The sequence below is a fragment of the Ornithodoros turicata genome, chromosome 7 (genome assembly GCF_037126465.1).
Source record: "Ornithodoros turicata isolate Travis chromosome 7, ASM3712646v1, whole genome shotgun sequence".
Taxonomy (NCBI): Eukaryota; Metazoa; Arthropoda; class Arachnida; order Ixodida; family Argasidae; genus Ornithodoros; species Ornithodoros turicata.
In genome coordinates, this window is record NC_088207.1 from 19036667 (window position 1) to 19057559 (window position 20893).

Genomic DNA, 20893 nt, shown 5'->3' on the forward strand with positions numbered 1-20893 from the left:
ACGAGAGCTTCGATGGTCCAACGGCGCAGACGAGGAATTGACCCGAGGTCAAAAATGGGCCATGTTATGGGCGGCCGACAAAAAAAAAAATCTACCGTGTTCGCCTACACGAAGAGATTACGTGCAAGTGATATGGACGAACGCGGCACGATACGTTGCGGACTGGACTACAAAAACACTGATAATATTCGGATTAAATCTAGGTAACGTCAATTAACGGGTGAAAACAAACTGCGCACAAAAAAAAAGGAGAAGAAGAAATGCAGAAAAACCGTTGTACGATGCACACAAATTGCGTTCTTTACGTTTTTTTTTTAATTCCGTGCGTGCGCGCGCGCGAAGCAACTGTAGCTATGAGTCACAGACATGGACAGATGGAGAGAGGACAGCAGGAATGTGTGGGAGACAGGGGGTCAGTATGCGTCCTGGGCCGGCTTAATTCAGGGGGAACTGTGCTGACATGCGTCTGGAAAGTCTGTCGGGAAAAACCCAGGGAAAACCTCAGACAGCACAGCCGGTGCGGGGACTCGAACCCGCGTTACCTCCCAGTCTCGGCGTGGAAAGTCATCCTATAACACCCACTATGCCACGGGAGCTAGTTTACGTAAATTCGTACGCAACGCATTACAAAGGCTTTACAAACTGCCCGTTAGAAAAACACCTTAGACCGTTAATTACTCTATGGAGCACAGCGTAGCGCGCTAACCGTTCACATCGGAGTCGTTCAAACCTGTGAGATTTCGAAAGTCGGTACGACTAGTCTCCAAGGATGTCGTTATCTTTACCATCGAGACACGCAAATATATACGGCGCACTAGACCCAATAATTTGCTTAATCTGGATGAATTGCACCGAAAGGTCATTGGAGAAACACACGATTGCCTTCTGCGAAGTTTCGCATTCCTTACAAAGCGAACGTGACTTTAAAATGCGGCGCAGAAGATGGCGCAGCGTATAGAGTACGCCGGATGTCGTGATGTTTCATCACGCATGCCGGTATACGTAGAAGGGAGTTTCTTGTAGATAGGAGGTAACCCTACGAAAACGATAGGGTATAGCTGTGAAACGAAAGGTCAGCGACGTGACTTACGGCATTTTCTTTTTCTTTATCATCATTGGTTGCGTTCGTTTATTCAACAGGTGCGACCCGAGAGTCGGAGTCGTGACGTGTGAGTGTCATCGTATACGTCATCGACTCCTGGGAGTCGACTTTCGAGCACCTCTAGTGTTGATTCCTCGAATTTTCGAACGGGAGTCTCTGCCAGGGCGATGACGTCACGAGAGCCTCACCAGGGCATTTTCGCCCAGCAAGAGTCGACTCTGTCTCGGCTCTCGAGTTGCTCGAATCCAATAAAAGAACGCAACCATTAAAGTACAGATTTTCACAGAAATGCATGTTTCTTTCTTGACATGGTTTCGTATCTGGACGATGCCCCATTTTTGCACATTTTTGGTCATGGTTTGGGTCTGATTGCAAGCGTTTCGGTGCATTTAAACGCATGTTTTGCTTGTTATGGCATATTCTGCACGAAAATACCCACATAGTGAATAATTTGCCATATTCAAAGATGGCCAGGTGCGAAGCCCGCTACTTCACCTTTTTAATTAAGGTTCTGCTGGCTTCGGGAACGTTTCCGGTTTGCTTTCGCGAAAATTTCGGTCATAATAGAATATTTTCGATGCTTCGGTGTGATGTGGCGTCCGGCCCTTCCCTAGCTGCTCCGCTGCGCGAAATGCTACCCCATAAATGTTCAAGATACTGTAGAAGTGGTTTTTTTCGCGCGGAATTATTTTTCGCGTTTTTCGCGCACACCTCCAAAATCGCGAATTTAAGTTCCCGCGGATAACTCTGGCCATATGAGGGCGAAAATCGTTCGGCGTTCGACGCTATACCGTGACTACCTGACCTTTTCTACTCCATGTAGCGTAGGCAGTTTAAGCAAGCGCAGAAGATTGTTTTGTCCCATCCGGCAAGATGAAAAGAAATGAAAATTCATCATGCTTTTGTTACTCCTATAAACGCTTTGCACTATACATGCAATATACCACTATACCACGAAGCCAGAACATGCCTTTCCCCGCATTCTCAAAACCAGCTTGAATGATAGTACCACATCTCAACCGAACTGGTCAGTGCCCCGAGTGATAATTAATGAGAACTGCTAAAATAAACTGGCTAACTTGCACACGGCCAGTACTATCGCCTCCTACAGGGTCCCTAAAGGCCATTTGACAGGGCCTTTCCTCCCATCTCTGTGAGGAGAAGAAAGGAATAGACCTAGAATGCCGCAATCCACGTGAACAACGGATGACTTAATACGTGCCGAAATATGCCCGAGTATTGACGGCGGCACGATATGCAAGATCAAAGCACTCCCGGAAACCTGTGTCGCGAATTTAAGTTCTCGCGAGTCAATCCTCAAAGCAGCTCTGCTCGAAAACGCGAAAATATTTTCCACGCGGAAAAAACCACTTCTACAGTATTTTCTTACAGCGGCGCTCAAGGCTTGCGCAGTGCATTCGCTGCGCGTCTATGGCCAGTGGACCGTACTTCGCCTTCGCCACTTTATTTGCCTTTAGGAAGAGGGGCGTAGTTCGCATTTCAATCTGCACTGTCGCGCAATGCCGAGAGAGCAAAGCCTTCAGCCAGATTATTTATGTCTGTAGTGCGAGCCTTTTGTATTGCTAGTAATACGCTCCGCTATGTAATACGCTCCCGAATGAAGGTATGTTATCGTGTGTTCCCTAATATCATACTAAAATGCATGTAAAATATTCATTACATACATTGCCTCCATGAAAAGCAGTGCATATGTTCACAGCGCTGAATATTTCCAAGGTTTTTGCTGCATAGTTGCGTACATATTTCGGGAGCTTTCTGTGCATATTTTTCCCACGCTCTAATCATCATCATCAGCAGCAGCAGCAGCAGCACCGTAATGCCTCACTGCAGTTAGTACAGTACAGCATCTACTAAGGACCGTTGATAACGTTACCGTGAGTTATCTTACCGGAACCAATGGCACCGTTCACGTCTCAGAATCTTATACGTTGATTACATCAAGTAGATACAGTACTTCGGAAGATACATGCTCGACGGTTCTCCTACCACACTGTACAAAAACTCGTTAGTGCCAGAACGCGTTTATCCAGCCAAGCGATCGAAACCCGCAAATTAAATTAAGCACACGCAGAGACACGCTCAATTTCCTGCATGAATCTGTGTAAATCACTTCACCTTAATGAGCTACGCGACGTTCATCTTCTCCGCCGCTGACAACACATTGCAGCGACACTACAGAATCTGCTTCCCGATCGAGCCTCCAGATGGAAATATATCGCAATTACGTCACCGGAGCCGACGTTCGCGTCTCTTGAAAGGTGCTTATATAGGATGTCATTCGAACAATATGTATTCCTTTAGCGGTATCACAGCTGACATGAACACCTGCGAAGGAAAATTCCGATGGAGCGCCATGGCGATGCCCCTACGTCAGCAACTGCTAACAAACAAAAAGAGATAAAACAGGAACAGCTGCCGCTCCAGACGGTGCTGTTGCAAAACACCAGAGTGGAAGCCTTCAATGAAGGTACGTTCACACCGATGCGAGGGCTCGCTCAATAAGATGGACTCGATAGAGCCTTGCCTAGGATACAAGCCTCTTCCGTATCACTCACAACAATCTCCCTTTTAGTTTTCTATAGAGTTTAGTTGCTGGATCGGTCCGTTTGCATAACAGTTGAGTATAGGCACTCAATCTCAACAGCATTGAGGACGTGTTCGCCGCGGGAAGCGCTGCCGAAGCTGTTCAGATTGACGCGGCGTCATGAGACTCGAACTCAAGTTGTATGCAAACGAGTCATCGTCGTCTCCTATAATAGATTAGGAGAAAAACATGGAGATGTAGCACCACTTGGGATGTGATGTGACACGTGAAGAAAAAAATTGGGGACGTAAGTCACGACGAGGTCAGAGGAGGTCAGATTGGCTACCCCAACCACTTACCTAATTAGTTAAAAAAGGGGGGAGAAAAGCCTGTAGTGGGGGAGGGGGGGAGAGAGACATCCCGGACCAGAGGGAACACTTACCACAAACGAGGGACAAGAAATTGTCACAAAATCTGGATCAGATGCGTTTCTTGCAGCCGCAGAAGAGCCGCTGGCTGAAGAGCATACTCTACTTGTGACTTATAGTGTTTTGAATACGCTTTCCTATATAACAATTTATTATCACATATTGCAGCGTAATAAAAGGAAACTGCTCACAGACACCTTATTACACACTACAAACGTACAAAGTGGAGTGTGTTGAAGTTCACTTTGCTTTGGACTGCCAAAAATTTACCGAACAACAATACACGCCGTAGCGTTTCATCGTCGTGATGCCATTATAACTACTATTACTATTACTATTGCTATTACTATTGCTATTGCTATTACTATTGCTATAACTACTATCGCTATAAGTACTATTATAACCTTACTGCTTAGTTGTAGACCATAGTTATAGTAGACCATAGTACAATTTTTGTGTCACTGTACATATGGCACTTTAGAGCAGTGTTGCGAGCGCAACATGTCGACACTAAAGAAAACTCTGCATAACACGGACGCACAAAGTATTACGTTTCACTACTTCTTTTCCATTCATGAGGTGTCTCACTCTTAACGTCATGAACGGATAATAACAGACAAAGCAGATTATGATTCGCTTAAGCTGAGACAGCTGACCTGAGAAGAATGGAAGGAAGTCCTACGCAGATGGCGAACTCTACATTTTATTATCGTATGCAGGTGGGAGTATGTCTTCAACAGCTTCCTTTCTGCTCTGAAGACGTGATCACGCTCCAGAGAGCTGCAGGTGCGAACTAATTCTTTGCAAGCAGAAGTATCAATGCCACATCGGGGTGAAACAAGATATTTGTTACGATCACCCTCAAAACTGCCCAAGGAGGGGAATCCACTTCTACCATGATCTGTGGAAACGCAAGCGTTCCGACCCCAACCTCGACCCAGTACGCACACGTAAACGTGGTCGTTGTTGTGACAGCGCTAAAATTTGGTATGAAATATCTCTCTTACCTTAGCTTGGGAAATCCAACGTCTGTAAAGATGGAAAAGAAAAGTACAAATTAGTACTTGAGGTAAAATATCGTTGCAAGTTATGGAACCACAACAATAAACCTCCCTGTGACATCATCCGTTAAAGGTGCAGGGACTACGTCGTAGCCTATCGCACACGTAGCACGTTTTGTAGGACACACACACAAACTCTTCACCCAACTCATCCCACACGCACATATAACATTATACTGCAGAGTGCATGCAGGATAACGGTGATTATCAACAACAGATGCATGCATCCATTACGGGCCTAAAGCGGAGTCATGCAAGAGGCACATCAAGTAATCATGGCGACTGTGCAGCGATGGAGACCATCAAGGAACTTTTAACGGGATCGTCAATTATGCGCCATTACAGGATCCCTGCTGGGGCCGGTGCTTCTATTTCCATCTGCTATACAGCGAACCAGGACATGACAGATACACATTGGGCCTCCCTGGTTAAGTACGTATACTACTCGGCCGATAAAGTAGAGGCTCGTATTAAGGTGGCATCGGCGGTTGGTAGTCGTTGCGGAGTCCGCTTCACAAGATGAGCTCTACAAATAACATCCCTAAGTTCTACACTTTCCCGAGTAATATGCCGGCAATACCAACGAATAGGTCGTTTTGAATGGGGCACCCAAGTGCTCTGGAGCTCCATGGAAATAATGCGTCATCATACGCATGTCCAGAAACCATATAGTGTTCTGCGCAAAACACGATGGTCACTCATTATCTCTGTGGGATCTTAAAGCGCTTGCACACATTATTATAAGACGGCCTAATGTCCTACAGTTTGTCTACCGCGAATGCTCGTTTCATAAATCATAGATAACTGCCACACTGCTAGGACATGCCAGCAGTCCTGCTAACATAAGAAGTGTTTAAGCACAACATCGTATTTTCGTTCGAGGCAAGGATTGAGACCATCATCTCATTTCTCTCGTCGTGCAGGCCGCAGCTGCTTCCGTCATCACTCCAAAGCACACGCATTTAGTACCAGCTGTTGAAGACGATAAGTGGCACTACGTCAGTATCCGCCGGTGTCGCCCAAAAGGTGTCAGTTATAGGTGTCAACACGGCACTGAGATGGCATGTTGTGAACGTTATCCCTGTATATGCAATTTGAATTACGGTTATTCAACTGTTACATCAGCCATCAAAAAAAGTGAGGGAGGGAAAAAGCAGGACAAAGCAGATCGAATAGCCTGGAAAAAAGAAAGACAAAGATCACGCGCCGACTTCTGCGTGTTCCCGCTCTCCAACATGCCAACACAAATGTGTTGTACACCTCGCAGCAAATATTGCGCCAGAAAACACAATGCAGACCTTGCCTGCTTTTCTAATGTATATTGGCTGCATTTAATTGTATTTTTTCGAGTGAATCACAAATATTTTCAACGCAGCACCGACAGTCATATTCAACGACCGACATAGGTGACGTCCATGACATCCATGACATCATCAAATAAAGCCGTAGATCTCATAACGCTCGTGGTGCGGCCCACCTATGTGAGTGGAGCTAAAGATATCCCGGCGAGCACAGAATAGTTTAGACAGGGAGCCACATGCGAGTTTGATGACAACAAAAGTATCCATATTCTGCCGGTAAACGCGTGTTTGCGCACCGAGATCGTAAACTTGTCTGGGACTTACACCGTCGCAACATTTATAAGTATACAGGCTTCCTCTCATAAAAGATGTCCAGAAAAACGCAAGGCTTTATCACCACGCATGTGTCGATTTCGCCAATAGGTGGCATAAGACACCGGCCGGAGTGGGCAGCTTGCATTTCTTCTACATCGATGCTCGTGAGAGTATACCCAACGCTTGCTCTTCGAATCCCACGGAATCTCAACTGATGGGGCTCATTGTCGCTTTCACTGGCCGGCAACGTTACCGCTTGCTGCGACAAGTGGAATCACCAAGGTGTCATCCACACTCGCCTATCTAGACAATGTATGACTGCAGTCTGAGGGCGGCGCAGACGCGGTAAATGTTTATTGGAAGAAAAAAACAAAAGAGAGGAGAAATGCGAAAGTCGGAAAAAATAGGACCACTTTTATTTTTATTTGTTTTAGCTTGCATATAGGTGGCTGGAACCACTCAACAACAACCACTGTATGTGACTATCGGTAATCTAAATTCGACATAGCTGATCGAATTCAAATCAACTATCCAATCGTGTTCTTCCGAGGTCAATTATGCAAATTAGATTAAGTCGTGCATTAAGTCAGCACTAGCTAGGAGACAGCGTTCATGAATGGTACAGCAGCGGCACAAGCTTCTACGAGCAGCGCTCTTCCTTTAAAAAAATGTGTATTGGTCAACACTTTACATCTAATGTCCATACTTCATAGCTTCTACGCAGCCAACACTCCTTGCAGCCTCCATGTTTTTCCTTTTACCAATACAATACAATGCTTCTTGAGGCGTACGTCGTACGTGGCATCCAAATGTACAAAGCACGCATATCCGTGCAGTACATCCTTTTACTTTCTGGGAACTCCGTTACATAATTTCACCCGGATGTACCTGAGGTAAGTTGTGCACACAACTCTCTGAAGTCATACCCTCTGAGAGAAGCCACGCAGGACGACAGGAACATGCTGACGCCATCGAGCCGGTACAGCTCGCAACATCCTCAGGAAAAACTTCCCCACAGCAGGATGAAAAATCAAGAGTGCGTCTGCATCCGCGACACAATTCCAACAGCCGAGAAAGGGGTGGGAGATGCTTCTGCTTATCATACTTCACGTTTGTGGGACAGCGCCACGGCACGGGGAACGTTACTAATGGCGAATTCGGATGGTCATTTCGTGGATTTGTTTTTTTTTTTTTTTGCCGGATCCCGCTTGCTCTCGCCAGTTTTGCCAGACCTCGCATGTTCGCGTGGTTCTCATATTCGCAGCTAGCACTTTTGCCGCCCGGCCTCGAAACGACAGGGCAGCGGATTGCCCAACTATATCCGCGGTGACGTCACATCCGCATTGGCCCGCACGTCGAAGTTCACGTGGGTTAGCAGACGACGGAACCAGAAGGCGAGCGACCGCGATGCCCCTAGCGTGATCCAAGCGTCTAAAACCCCTAGATTCCTAGCACTCATGTTCGGTTGGCAACTGTCACTTCATTCAACGCTGGCGCCGACGTAGCACTTTCCGAGCGCTAGGCCGTGTTGCCACGAAATGACCATAAATTATCTAAGCCTAAATTATCTAAGCCATAAATTATCTAAATTACCACGCCATAAATTATCTAAGTTAAATTATCAAATTATCTAACGGTAGGCGAGCAGAAAAATTATGATGAACAGAGTGATCCAGGGAAGCCTCCTCCCACGAGCCGCTCTACTCTAAAAACACAACTTCGCCGCGTAGCACGCTGTGCGCCAACCATGGCCACGAATGACGGGGATATCACCATTGCGTAGGAGAGAGCGAGGCGTACGCCTTTTAGTGTCAATGGGTGACTTACAAGTGCAGAGGTGGCGCTATGCAGGCTGAAACCTCGAGCTTCCGCTCCGAAATTTTAGTTTCGCTCAATTGGAGCAAAGCAAAAGTTTATGGACTCTGGCTTAAACGACATTAAGTGCCTCCACCGCTTAGTTCAATTTTTTTCTTTTTTTTTTTTTACGTTGATTACATTTTTCCAAATCCGTAGGACCCCAGGGTACGCGATACATTTTATGTCCTTTTTCTGCAGAATTAGTGCAGTTAAGTTCTGAACATCCGCCCATTTCTGCCTCAAGAACGTTGAAAACCTGGTGACGCTATGCGTCTCCAGCAGAACTTCGGACCAGAAGCATAAACCCACGTGACATTAGAACTTCGCTTACGACATTTTGACAGAAAGTTGCAATCCATCGAAATTGCAGCAGAAAGGCGTGCGTCCTCCTCTCTCTTCGAATCAGCGATAACCCTATCATTCGAGTTAATGGTTGGCGGACAGCGTGCCATGCGGTGAAGTTGTTTTTAAAGTGTCGAAGCTTCTTGTTGCCATCATGTATAAAACAATTTGTGTGTATGTGTGTGTGTGTGTGTGTGTGTGTGTGTGTAGTTGCGCTGTTCCATTAATTTCCTTGAGTCCTTATCTTGCAATTTTTTGTGGTGGTTTTTCTTACCTCACTTTAAAGGAATTCGATCACTTCGTCTCGATTGCGTTGCCTAGACAGAATCCGCTCGTGTAATCAATGTCGTGTTGCTAATTAGTGTACGCAAATATAGATTCAGTGACGCCATGCATTAGCCAACGAGGCTAACCTCGAATCGATCAATAAGGAGACAGATGCCCAGGGTTATGGCAGCACTCGAAAATAGCTACAAGCGAGTGGAGGAGATCGCTCAAGGTGGCCCTAGATGGCTGACGTCATAACGTGTTCGGGGCGATGAAAGATTGGCCGCTAACAACCCAACGAAGTATCACGTTCTGGGCTTTTACCCACTCTTCGCCGTACGCATATGCCCGGATAGAAATAGCGCGAGAAAAGCGGCATCATTACCGGGAGGCAATTCAGTCTCGCGATGGCCATCTTTTGCGCGCGGGAGTACCGGTTCGTGCTTGCCCCATAGTAGGTTGCATAATATTGCAACAGCCACATGCTGCAGATAAACGACTGCCGACCCATTAATGGACTAATTAGGTGGTAAACCAATATGGCTATAGGAAACCTGGGAATAAAATTAGCGATCGCGAGCGCATCAGTGAAAAGAAAAAAGAAACATCAAGCAGTATACAGCTTCTGCATGGTGAGAACAACCAAAGCGCAAAATATCGGCACATAAAAACGTTAAATGTGTAACTCAACAGCATCACTCCAGTCACAAAACTAGTCTTAGCTACTGCCGCGAAAATGTTGTACAGTTTCCAGAAGTAAGCAGTAGTTATAGTTAAAGTAGAAAAGAAGTAGTTATCGTCCGCCTCATGGTATCCAAGGTTCTTGACAGCGGCGAGGCAAAAGTGGTTGCGTCCGCACGACCGGTGAAAAATGCGCTTAATCGCTTCGCAAGTTCAATTTAACGACACGAGACAGCTGAACGAGTCGTTCATGCTAACGAAACGAGCATCTTTATCGATGCTTTTTGGTCACAATCTGCGCCCCTCGTGAAGCTGAGCCTCAGTTCAGAGTGCCTCGCACTTCGTTAGCTCCATGTAGGCGATGAAGCCTGAGAGCACGGGAACACACTCGTTGGCCAGACAACATCGTCCGTCGTTACGCGAGCGAGAGATTACGCCTTTGTCTCGTTAACGAAAAAAGCGCGTCACGCGTCACGTGTTCGTGTTAACGAGAGGCCCGCCCCTCGTTAGCTCGCGAGCGGTGGAAGCGATAAAAGCCCCCTGATCCGTCCACCTCTAGTATCCACGCCTATTCATAATGGTGAGGTCGTGGTCGTCAAACAGCTAGTTGAGGTGCGTCACCCTGGCATACAGGACATCATGCAGAATCACCGACCCTCTCTTCCCACGAAAGATCTTCCCCGTGGTATGCAGACAATGCTCCATCGATTACGCACAGGATCTGCGTTCACGAACTCGCAACTGTGCAAGATCGGCTCCAGGGAGGACTCCAGTTGCGGACACTGTAATCATCCGGAGACAATTGCGCATATCCTGACAGAATGCCGTGCATACCATGCCATGCGGGAAACCCATCTTGTGCGGAACGACTTTCAAAAACTCGCGGCCTCGTGCGCTTTCTCCAAGCAACGGGCCTAGCGGAGAGACCACTCTAGTGCACCTCTCACCTACAGTGTGCTTCTGTCCCATCAGTACCGGTCATCCTGCTTCTACATCACTTTGAAGTCCTCAACTCCCCTTTCTCCCACCTTCTTTTCCTTTTTTTTTTGGCTATAGTCGTGACGATGCCCACTTGAGTGCGGCCAACAACGGCAAGCTACCTCGACACCCCCCCCCCCCCCCCCCCATAATGGTGAGGAACCGATGAGGCCGACGACGGCGAGCTGCCTCCAACGTCACCACCCATAAATGTGTTTCAGTTAGTGCGACTTGCCTGTGATTCCTTCTCGATGTGACGCACCCGAGACAGGCGTTTCATTTGTCAGTTTATGCTTCGTTGCAATGTTTATGGAGAAATTTTATCTCCATCGATCCGTGGGTGCTCTCCCTAAACGGTCCAGAAATTGGAGGCGATTGTTCCCACGCTTCGTCTTCTGTTCAAACATTAAATGTGTGTCGCGCAAGCACACAGAAGAAGTATAAGCCGGCCTTTGTCCCCTCGCTGTGAACGGCGCTCTTCAGTAAGAAACAACCCGCCATGATGGCGTAGTGTTACAATTACAACTTTCTCAAGTATAGTTGCTGCATTGTGTTACAAGAAGGATGCATATGTACATGCGCGATACGTAGGATACATATCGTGACGTGATATCAGAAGAGGAGAGAGCTACATTTTTTTTTAATTCCGTCTTAGCGCCACCAAGCACCTGTGGCTATGAGCGTATTAAGAGATGTGGACAGCTGGAAAGAGCAGAGCAGGAAGGAGTGAGGGGGTTAGTATGCGTCCTGGGCCGACTTCAGGGGGAACTGCGGCGATATTCGTCTGGAAAGACTACAGGGAAATCCAGGGAAAACCCTATACAGCACAGCCGGCGCGGGGACTCGAACCCGCGTCACTTCCCAGTCTCGGGCGTGGAATAGCGGACATCCGAACCACTATGCCGCGGGATCTGGTAGCTCCCAGTGACTCGCTCAGACAGTACAAAGCAGGCTTTAGCGAGCATACAGATCGCGATCATGATTGGATAGTTGAAGTATGAATTTTGGACGTGGAGAAGCCGGCAGACGGCAGTAGCAGACGAGAGCAACGGTATAACAACGTCGCTTCCATCAAAACATGCTCTTCCCCCCCCCCCCCCCCCCGCCACCACCACCACCACAAAATGAAAAAAGGAAATCTCGCAACCCCCAAATACCGGCCAGAAAACCCAAAACGCCGAACGTGGCAGATATGGGCATGACAGACAACCTCCGGGACACCGCCCCCCCCCCCCCCCCTCGCAGATGAAGATCCTCGGAATATCCCTGATGATGATGTAATCAATTTACAATTTACGATTTGTGCAAGGGCAACGTGTCCAGTGGGACATGTCGAGCTTGTCCAATACTCTATGCCCAAGCCCTATTGCCCATACCTTACTGTTCAACAACAACAACTTTATTTCGAGATGACGGGTAGGGAGCTTCATCGCCGGGGGCAATACTCTACCCCATTGCTGGTGGTGATGCGGGGGATGAAATAATGATCCCCTTCACAATAAAGAAATTCAAATAACGTTCAAAATTTTGCCAAGAGTGTGTGATCACAATGAAACAAAAGTGAAATCCGATTGCTCAGCCCTGGTTAGCGTATTGTACGTAAGAAATTCGTCCTGACAATTTTTATCCGCCCTCGCACATATTGAGCGTCCTCGCCTTGGAGGCATATAGTCTGGTTGACAGAAGCACAAACTATAGTCAGCTTTTTTCTTTCTTTTTTTAATACGGTACGATATCGACGAAAGAATTTGATCTTTGTGACAATTCCGTTGGCCCCAGGAGGAGATATGTAAAAACGCTATATACAAATTAGAGGCTAGTCACAAAAAAATAACTAATGTCCTACTTTTTTTACACCATCCCCTGTTCTTGAACGTAAGTTGTGCGAAGAATGTCACTCTGACAAGCATATCCCTTATCATAGAGTTGTACTCACACACGTCCATAATGGAGTATCCTAAAGTTGCCTTTTGCCACCACTAACATATACACGTTTTCCTTTTCTCTGTCATCATCATCATCATTACCATAGCACGCTTCCCACAAGGATAGACTAAGTTTGATGTTGACACGGCGACTATTGCCTCCCATTACAGCATATGCTCATCTTTATTTGGAAACAGCATGACCTTAACACCACAGGAATGCAGCTACACGGGCCTCCATACAGCGGCTGTCCGTCACGGCGCTTGTCATTCCATCCTAATTCGAGAGAGAACCGACAAGGTCAATGGATGACTATAGAAATAAACGGAAGTCCGTAACGCGTGTCCCACGGAGTGACGGAGTTAACGGAGTTAGGTGAACGGTTACGACCTATGACGTGCCTTCTGCCGTTTATATAACGACGAAAACAGGATGAGGCATACCGGGCAGCCTGGTTGCAGCATGGGTTTTCGTTTTCGAACGTGTACTGTCCACGTTACTCTTTTCTTTTCTTTCTGGTATATGTTCACTTTGTCCTCGAACTGGAACTGATCGAGGTCACCTGAACTGTATAATTCCAGTTCAAGACGACACGACTGTTTTACAGGAAACAGTCACGACGACGGAAGAAACATCCAGCTGCAACCGTGCACCCGGACACAGTGGTATCCCATATTGTTCAGTAGACGATAACGTGCCAGGCGCACGCAATGCATTCTGGGCAGGTTCTGGTTACACGTCATCGCAAGTCGCGACAGCAAGTTCATGTACTCTTGTGACGTGCCCGCTAAGTGAGTCCCATCGTCAACATCACTTTCATTAGTTTCATCAGTACAGTTTACCGCTCCACCCAGCCCTGCTACTGGTTCTTTGGTTTCTTTCCTTTTTTCGTTTTCTTTCTATCTTTTCGTTCCCTTTCCTTTTTTTTTTCGAGGCATAGCAAGTCGGTCTTTGCCTGACTAACCTTTCCTTGCTTTTTTTTTCTCAATAAACAAACCCCCCCACCCCACTACTGATAAAAAAAAAAAGAGAAAACAGAAGGCCTACTACTGGGTGATGAGCCCATGTTGCCGTTTTTAAGGATCCATAACTTTCTGAGAGACACTGGCTATCTATCTGCTATGTAGTTCAATATACATGTTTGTACCGTATCACGTTACTGTTTATACGCGTATATCAAGTTGTCAAGCATATTGTTTTTAGCATAAACGTTTAATTTTTAACTAGTTACAAATTTCACCGTTGCTTTGGCGCAATATAGCCTTAGTTGCTTGTGCGTCATTAAAATCGAATCATTATCATCATCATCATTAAAAATGAACATCACCGCAGAGCACGCTCGTAGTCAACCGTCGTCCCGAATGACATCGTGCTCGCCCCTGATTTGTTGAAAACGGGAGGCGCACACCTTTTTTATACCAGTTATGTAGTACAGGACTGGTAGTGATGTTCATTTTTAAGAGTGTAGCTCCAAGGAGTGAGGAATTGCATACACGCGACTGCAAGAATGGTCACTTTCACGATTAGCGGCCAAGCGGTATGCAAATAACAGGATTGCTGTTTCCGGGCGTCGCTCTATAACTTATTTGAAACGCACTGATTAGTTTGATTCGATACCGTCACAATAAAATATGTAGGTTTGCAAATGAGGCCTCGTAATGGTGACCCATCCCCCATGCACATTATGGTCATGTGTACAGACTTTAACTACGGAACTTCACCGCATAGCACGCCCCACTCCCACGAATGATAGGGATATGGCACCTATGATTCGAATGGAGATGCGGCGTACGCCTTTTTGTGGCAATTTGGATATATGATAACTGCCACAAAAAAGGCGTACTCTTCGGATGAGAACCGATAACCCTATCATGCGTGGCAATGGTTAGCGCACAGCATGCTACGCGGCGAAGTTCCGTTTTTGAAGTCCGTCTCTTGGCCGCTATGTCACTGCTCCACGGGATAGATCACAACAGACAAGATGGCATACACTCGGGCAACCTGGTGGTTGAGATCCATCAAAGCAACAGAATGAGTATGGGCAGACCCTGTCGTCTTCTTTCCGTGGTTACTGCTCGAGCTCAGACTGCGTTGTCTTCGTGGATGGATCACAACCTCACGCACTCAACACATTCGCGGACGCCCGACTACTGCAGTCGGCCCAATGTTCCCCTCGGTCAGGCGTTTTTCCACCGTAAGTGCCTCACCATGCTATTCCCAATCTAGGCCGTAGCACAGCAAAAATATCGCTGGATTACGCCTTTTCCTTTTGCCATAGCTCCTCCCACTATGGTGCTTGCTTGGACAGCCACTGCCTCGTGATACACGCGCTGCGCTTGTAGCATGCGTTTCTAATTAGACTAAGTTCATCCAAAAGTTTCCAAAGTTGCCAGCATCATCATCAACCATAATTGCTATACCTTTAGATAGGGAAGTCAATGAACGATATATGAACATGCCACTAAATGCAATCATTGCAATTATTCTGCATCATTATAAACAGCAAGTAGAATCTAATGTGCGTGCAAGGTATTCAGTTCCAGGAACGCCGCGCTGTGCAGGCGACCCGTGCTTCAATTTTTCTCAAGATTTTCCTCAGCAAGGTGACCCCTGTGCACATGTTCAATTAGCAGTTTCACGACAAAGAAGATTCGCATATCGAGGCAGGAAACAACAACGATGTCACTTTTGTTTCGGTTTCATCGGGAAATTCCAGAAGGGAAATCCCAACACCTGCAGCGCCTGTATGTGACGCAACAAGTTCGTTGTTACACGAATGTTATAGGAGACGTACACAGACTGCCGGGGGATGTTTACTGCGTTGAAGGCCGAGCTAAATTAAGAATTAAAATTCGCGCTGCAATGCGATGAGCGAGATTAGCGGGACGTTTTCAAACCGACCGTAGCAGCGTTATACCGTTGTCTGCAGGGGGCACAGGAGTTATGCCGGTCAGCTGTGCATCACATGTCGAAGCAATCTGACGTGGTTCAGGGACAGCAAGAGATACTCATAAGGAGAGCAATTTTGCATCTGTAGCAGGAAACAAGAAGCGTGGGACGTACGGTACGGCTGGCAAGATATCAACATGTTACGTTGTGCACAAAACATTACATAATTTTGGAAGATGCAGCGCAAGTTCAGCGTACCCTATGTTCAGCGGACGGAAATGCATACAACGCACGAGATTTTTTAGGATAGGGTTTCCTCACCGCAACCCGAAGCGCAAGCACCTTGAGCTTGCAGCACCTATGAAGCGGTAGCCACAGTATTCACCTTGTGTACGAAATCCGTTAAATTTGAAAAAAAAAAAAAAAGAGTACAATTTTTAGTCCCAAAGATCGTTGTTGAGTAGTCTAAATTTTCCTGCTAAATTTTCCTGGCTCTAGAGATCTTTCGTAACATCTCAAATCAGGGTATCAATCGACTATCTGAAATGAAATAAATTGAATGAAAATCTCGCGCTTCATGAGTGAGACGATTTTTCTTTTCATTCATTTATTCTGTTCACCAAAAACGTAAAAAAAAGAACAAAAAAAAAACGGCCATGTAAAGTTTACATGCCATGTCTATATGTGCTTGTTCGTTGATCCCGAGTGGTTTTAGCGCATTGGAACGCGTCCCGAGTTCAAACTACCGACAAGTCCAAAAGGAAGGTTTCGTGATGTACACATGCCGTTACGGGTCATGCCCGGTATAATTCCTCTAATTTTCTCCATAAACGGAGGCGAAGTCCGTACACATACTATGGGTGCATAATTTAAAAACGTAAATTTCAGGTACGACGAAGCTGCCTTGGCGACCCCACTTAGGAAACGGTAAGCGCGCCAAAGGGAGCACGAATGATGGAAAGTCGTGCAACGCCCGAAGCAGATGCCATGAATCCCGCATGACCTCATCAAACGCTTATTGATTTACGATCGGCTGTCTCGCATGCGAGCGATTTAGTAAGTGCTCCGGAACGGTCACTTACTGCGTAGACCTTGACAGGCGAAGGCTTTGTAGGAGGGGAAGGCCAGGCACGTGCACATTGTCTGCGGTCCTTGGCGGCTGCCGTCCAGGAAGGTTGGGGAGGCCAATGTTGGATTCGGTCGAAAACAAAAAGATAGGGAGCAGTTGATCCCGTCGCCCGACGAATTTTGCTTAAGTCCCATGCTGACCCTCCCTGGCACCGTCGAATATAAATAAGAAATGGCCAACTATGTTTCGAGAAAGGGTCAACTCCGCAAACAAACCTAAACATGTCTGTGATTGGCCTAAGCGGCCAGATGACGCTTTCGAGTCACGATACAGTGCACCTATACGTGCTTCAAAGTGTTGGCTTGTACACAGGCCATCTCGCGAAAACACACGACGGAGGCGACGTACTTCGATCACATTTACACGCTGTTAAAGTAAGCGGATAAAATATTCGCCTTCACAAAACATGTGAATCGGCTTCCCCCGTCTCCTTGGCATCCGCCATCTTCTCGTATTCTTTACTCTCGATGTGTGGACTACATTATACAGTGGCGGAAGTATACCTCAGTGAATGCAGCTCTTTAGTTGCCTCGGAGTGTAAGTGGTTGCTCCGTAATGGTACCCCACCTCATGAATCTTCATCTTGTCGCGACAGTAGAAATACGGCGAACAATAAACAGCAGCTACCCCACAGAATCCTGGTACACTTTCTCCATACCACAGCTCACTAGTCATAAGTGCTGAGAAGTCATGACGGTGAGAAGTCGTGCGAGTTGGAGAATGTCTAATATCAAGAAAATGCCTCGCTGGCGTCCTCGGCAGGGATTGAACCCGCTACCATGGTATCAGTGAGCGGGCGTGCTAGAAACTGACCCACCGAGGCCGGTGCGAAGTTATGAGAACTTGCTCCAAGGACTCAGCAGCTCAGCTGCGAGCGTGTCCGATCAATGATCGATCGAATCAGACTGAGGACATCAGCAAATTGCTTACAGGCGTCGTCCAGAGACGTGCAGAGACTTGAGAGCTTTCTGATGGCCCTTCAGTTGAGCACACTTAGGCCCGTATTCTTAAACGATCCTCGGCTCGACGCTCCACTCGACCTACTCCTTGAGACCTGTTTTGTGCATCAAAAATCTTCCTCGACTCAAGACGCGCCCCGAGCAGAGAAAGTCCTTCGCACTTTCCCCGAGTGCTACATGGTAGCGGCGGTGCTTCCTTGAAACCCATTCGCTCGTTAAGTGGAAGAGATCTCCTTTCCTCCACTCACTGGAGTCGAGGCGGGGTACGCAGTCGAGGATCGTTGAAGAATACGGCCGATAGTGTCCTTCACTATCAACCCCTAGTGGTTCTTGTTCGACCAACTGTTGGTCGGTTTCAAATTCGTGGAGCCACAATGACCATATTATTTTTTTTTCTTTTCAATCCAGTCATACCCAGTCCAAGATTAGTTCACCATCCAACCACCGCGTGGCGCCGCTCATTTTCACTACTATCTCGAGAAAAAATAATAATCATAAACAAAGAACACCACGATGTGATGAGCCCCATCGCCTATGCCAACAGACACTGCTCACGGACAAGTGCACGGACGGAAAGCAGAAGCGCTAAATACGAAAGTTTCAAAATTATCGCGCGGTCAGATTGTGGAAGCTATTTCTTTGAACAGAGTTCATGCGAAACATTTCGCATCAAAAGTAGCGTGTTCACCTGACGAGCCGCTTCTTATTTATTTAAATGGGGCGGTCGCATCCGAAACCACATCTATGAAACTGATACATATTCGGCATCGACCGACGAAACACCAGACTAATTTTGTTAAATAAACGAATTTTAAATATGAGCTCTGCTTCCGCGGCCACAGAAGCTCCGGCGGCGTGACGTCACACCCTAAGCGGAGCAGTGAGAGTGCGGTGCTCAGAGGAGGAAAGGAGCCATCCACTCTAACCCCGTAACACTATGAGACGACAGCACGTCCGCGGCATTACTTTTCCCAAGGACGCGTCCTCGTTGGTTCATAGAGAGTGACCTTTTCTCGTGTTTCCAGAGAGGGAATTCCGGAATACTCTCAGCATCCGGCGTCTCCTCATGTTGTGTATTCCGTCGAATAACAGTCAAACTACGCCCCTATGTCGCGTGGGAGTTTCGATAGCCTGGCCAGTGATCCAGGTGGAATGAGATGACACTATAGTTTCAAAATAGACTGGAATGGGTGCAGCGCTTTAAGCGAACGTGTTCTTGAACTGGCAGTGTGTATTGAGTGCATACATGTTCGGCACCAGGTGTTTTGCGGTGAGCCGACGCGATCAGCTGGTGGTTCGCCTACGCGCGGTAAAAAAGCGAACATCGGTTCCCCGTAATTCGTTAACAACAGCAGATTGTTCGTTTCACTTTGTGCTAGAATTAACTTCATTTTAACAGAAGAGGAAAAACGGTGGTGAACTAGACTGAACATTTACGAACGAGTTTATTGTGTTTCAACCATACGTCCAGCTGTTTTTGTGAACAAATAAAACTCACACGCTGCTTGTATCACGGCCTGCAGTGCATGAGGTCAACCATTTAGTGCAATGTACATATCTCGCATACCCTTATAAGCACGACGGCTCTTGCGAAATACAAAATTGTGTGTGCCGTTTCTGCGTACCACGCATAACGGTCGTTTAGCGGTAGCTGTCCCCGAGGCGTACTGAAAGCAGTAGAAACATAGCATCAACGTCAATCAATGCCGGCCTTTGGTAATCAACGTCAGAGAATCTCCTAGGTAAAGACACAGTCGCCCCTGTAACACGGAGGGCGTGCCCGTTTTGTTTCTTTATTTCCGCAGCATGCGTTCCATTATCCTAAGATTATGGAACTATGCAGACCTCATACGGACATGGAAGCAAATGGGGAAATATTATGGGCCAATACAAAGAAAGGGAGCGTTCCCATATAAAGTTCCACATTCCACCCTCTCTTCACTTGAACGAAACGGACAAGAAAGGTGTAACATGTACTACGAAAGCCGAATGTTTGGATTGGTGAGCAAAGACGCCCAATCACAGTAGAGTTTATTCACATGACGTCACTCGCAGAGGAGCGCCACTATCGCGGGGCGAATCCGCCGCCATACTATATGCCCTCATGCATAGACTGTTCAAGCCTTCACCCTCGTCGTATTCGGCGTACATTTTGTGTTTCTAAGTTCTTATATTGGGCGAATGTTGATTGATTGATTCATTGCAAAAAGAAAAAAAAAAGTTGAGATGTTAGGACGCCAGGACGCGCGAATTAGGACTCAGTATACAAAAAGCAAATGAAGGAAAAGGAGGGTGGGGAAGAAAGAGTTAATAATAGGGATGTGCCAACCGAATCAGCGAATCCTCGAATCCTAGGCAGGGACTCAAGATTCGGGAATCGGAATCCCGGTGCCCAAAAACGACGAATCGAATCTTTCGAATCCACCGACCATGTTTGCTCGTTTCTTTTTTCGAATTGGCGCCTCCGGAGTCCGCTGAAAGCCTCATTGACCGACGGGTATTTTCTTGTTTCTTTGTTTACATTGCTCTCGACTGAAAGAGTTCAGGCTGGAACTGTTACATTACAAGTTAAAAAGCAATATGGTTTTGCTTTTGATTGTTGCTTTAGCTTTATGGAAATAATTCAGACTCGAGAATTTATGTATTTCTTGTAGTCGATGAACAATATGTTAAATAAATTAAGACCTATATGGGTATACTTTCTCCCGAAACTTAACTATTATTTATTTATTTATTTATTTATTTCATTAAACAAACGTATCATATTCTGCTTCAAAACACTCTCTAGTAGAAGTTTTTTTTCTCTCTCTCTCTCTCTCTCTTTGAACTCTTTTTGAAGAAAGGATTCGAAAGATTCGACATTCATAAGATTCGAGGATTTGCGGAACCTTCCTTGGATTCGAATATATATTCGGATTCGCAAAATTCTGTATTCGTACCATCGCTAGTTAATAATAATAATAATTCGTAGCCTTGTGTTGTGAGACAACTCTGATCATGAGAGAAAACAGAAATGCAACAGATCGACGCATTTGTGAGGCACACAGGGCCAAGCGCGAGCAAAAAATAGAATAGGTGAGACCATCAGCACATACTTGGGCACAAAATGGAAG

General features: G+C 46.5%; 1 protein-coding gene across 2 annotated transcripts in view; it reads right to left on the bottom strand.

The window, feature by feature from the left end:
- The window catches only part of LOC135400276 (sodium-dependent transporter bedraggled-like), a 109602-nt gene that overhangs the window by 40995 nt on the left and 47714 nt on the right, over positions 1 to 20893 (bottom strand). For both annotated transcript variants that reach the window (XM_064632063.1, XM_064632064.1), the window contains exon 2: positions 5083 to 5104. The gene's annotated coding sequence lies outside the window, so the exon portion shown is untranslated. The remainder of the gene's footprint in view (positions 1 to 5082; positions 5105 to 20893) is intronic.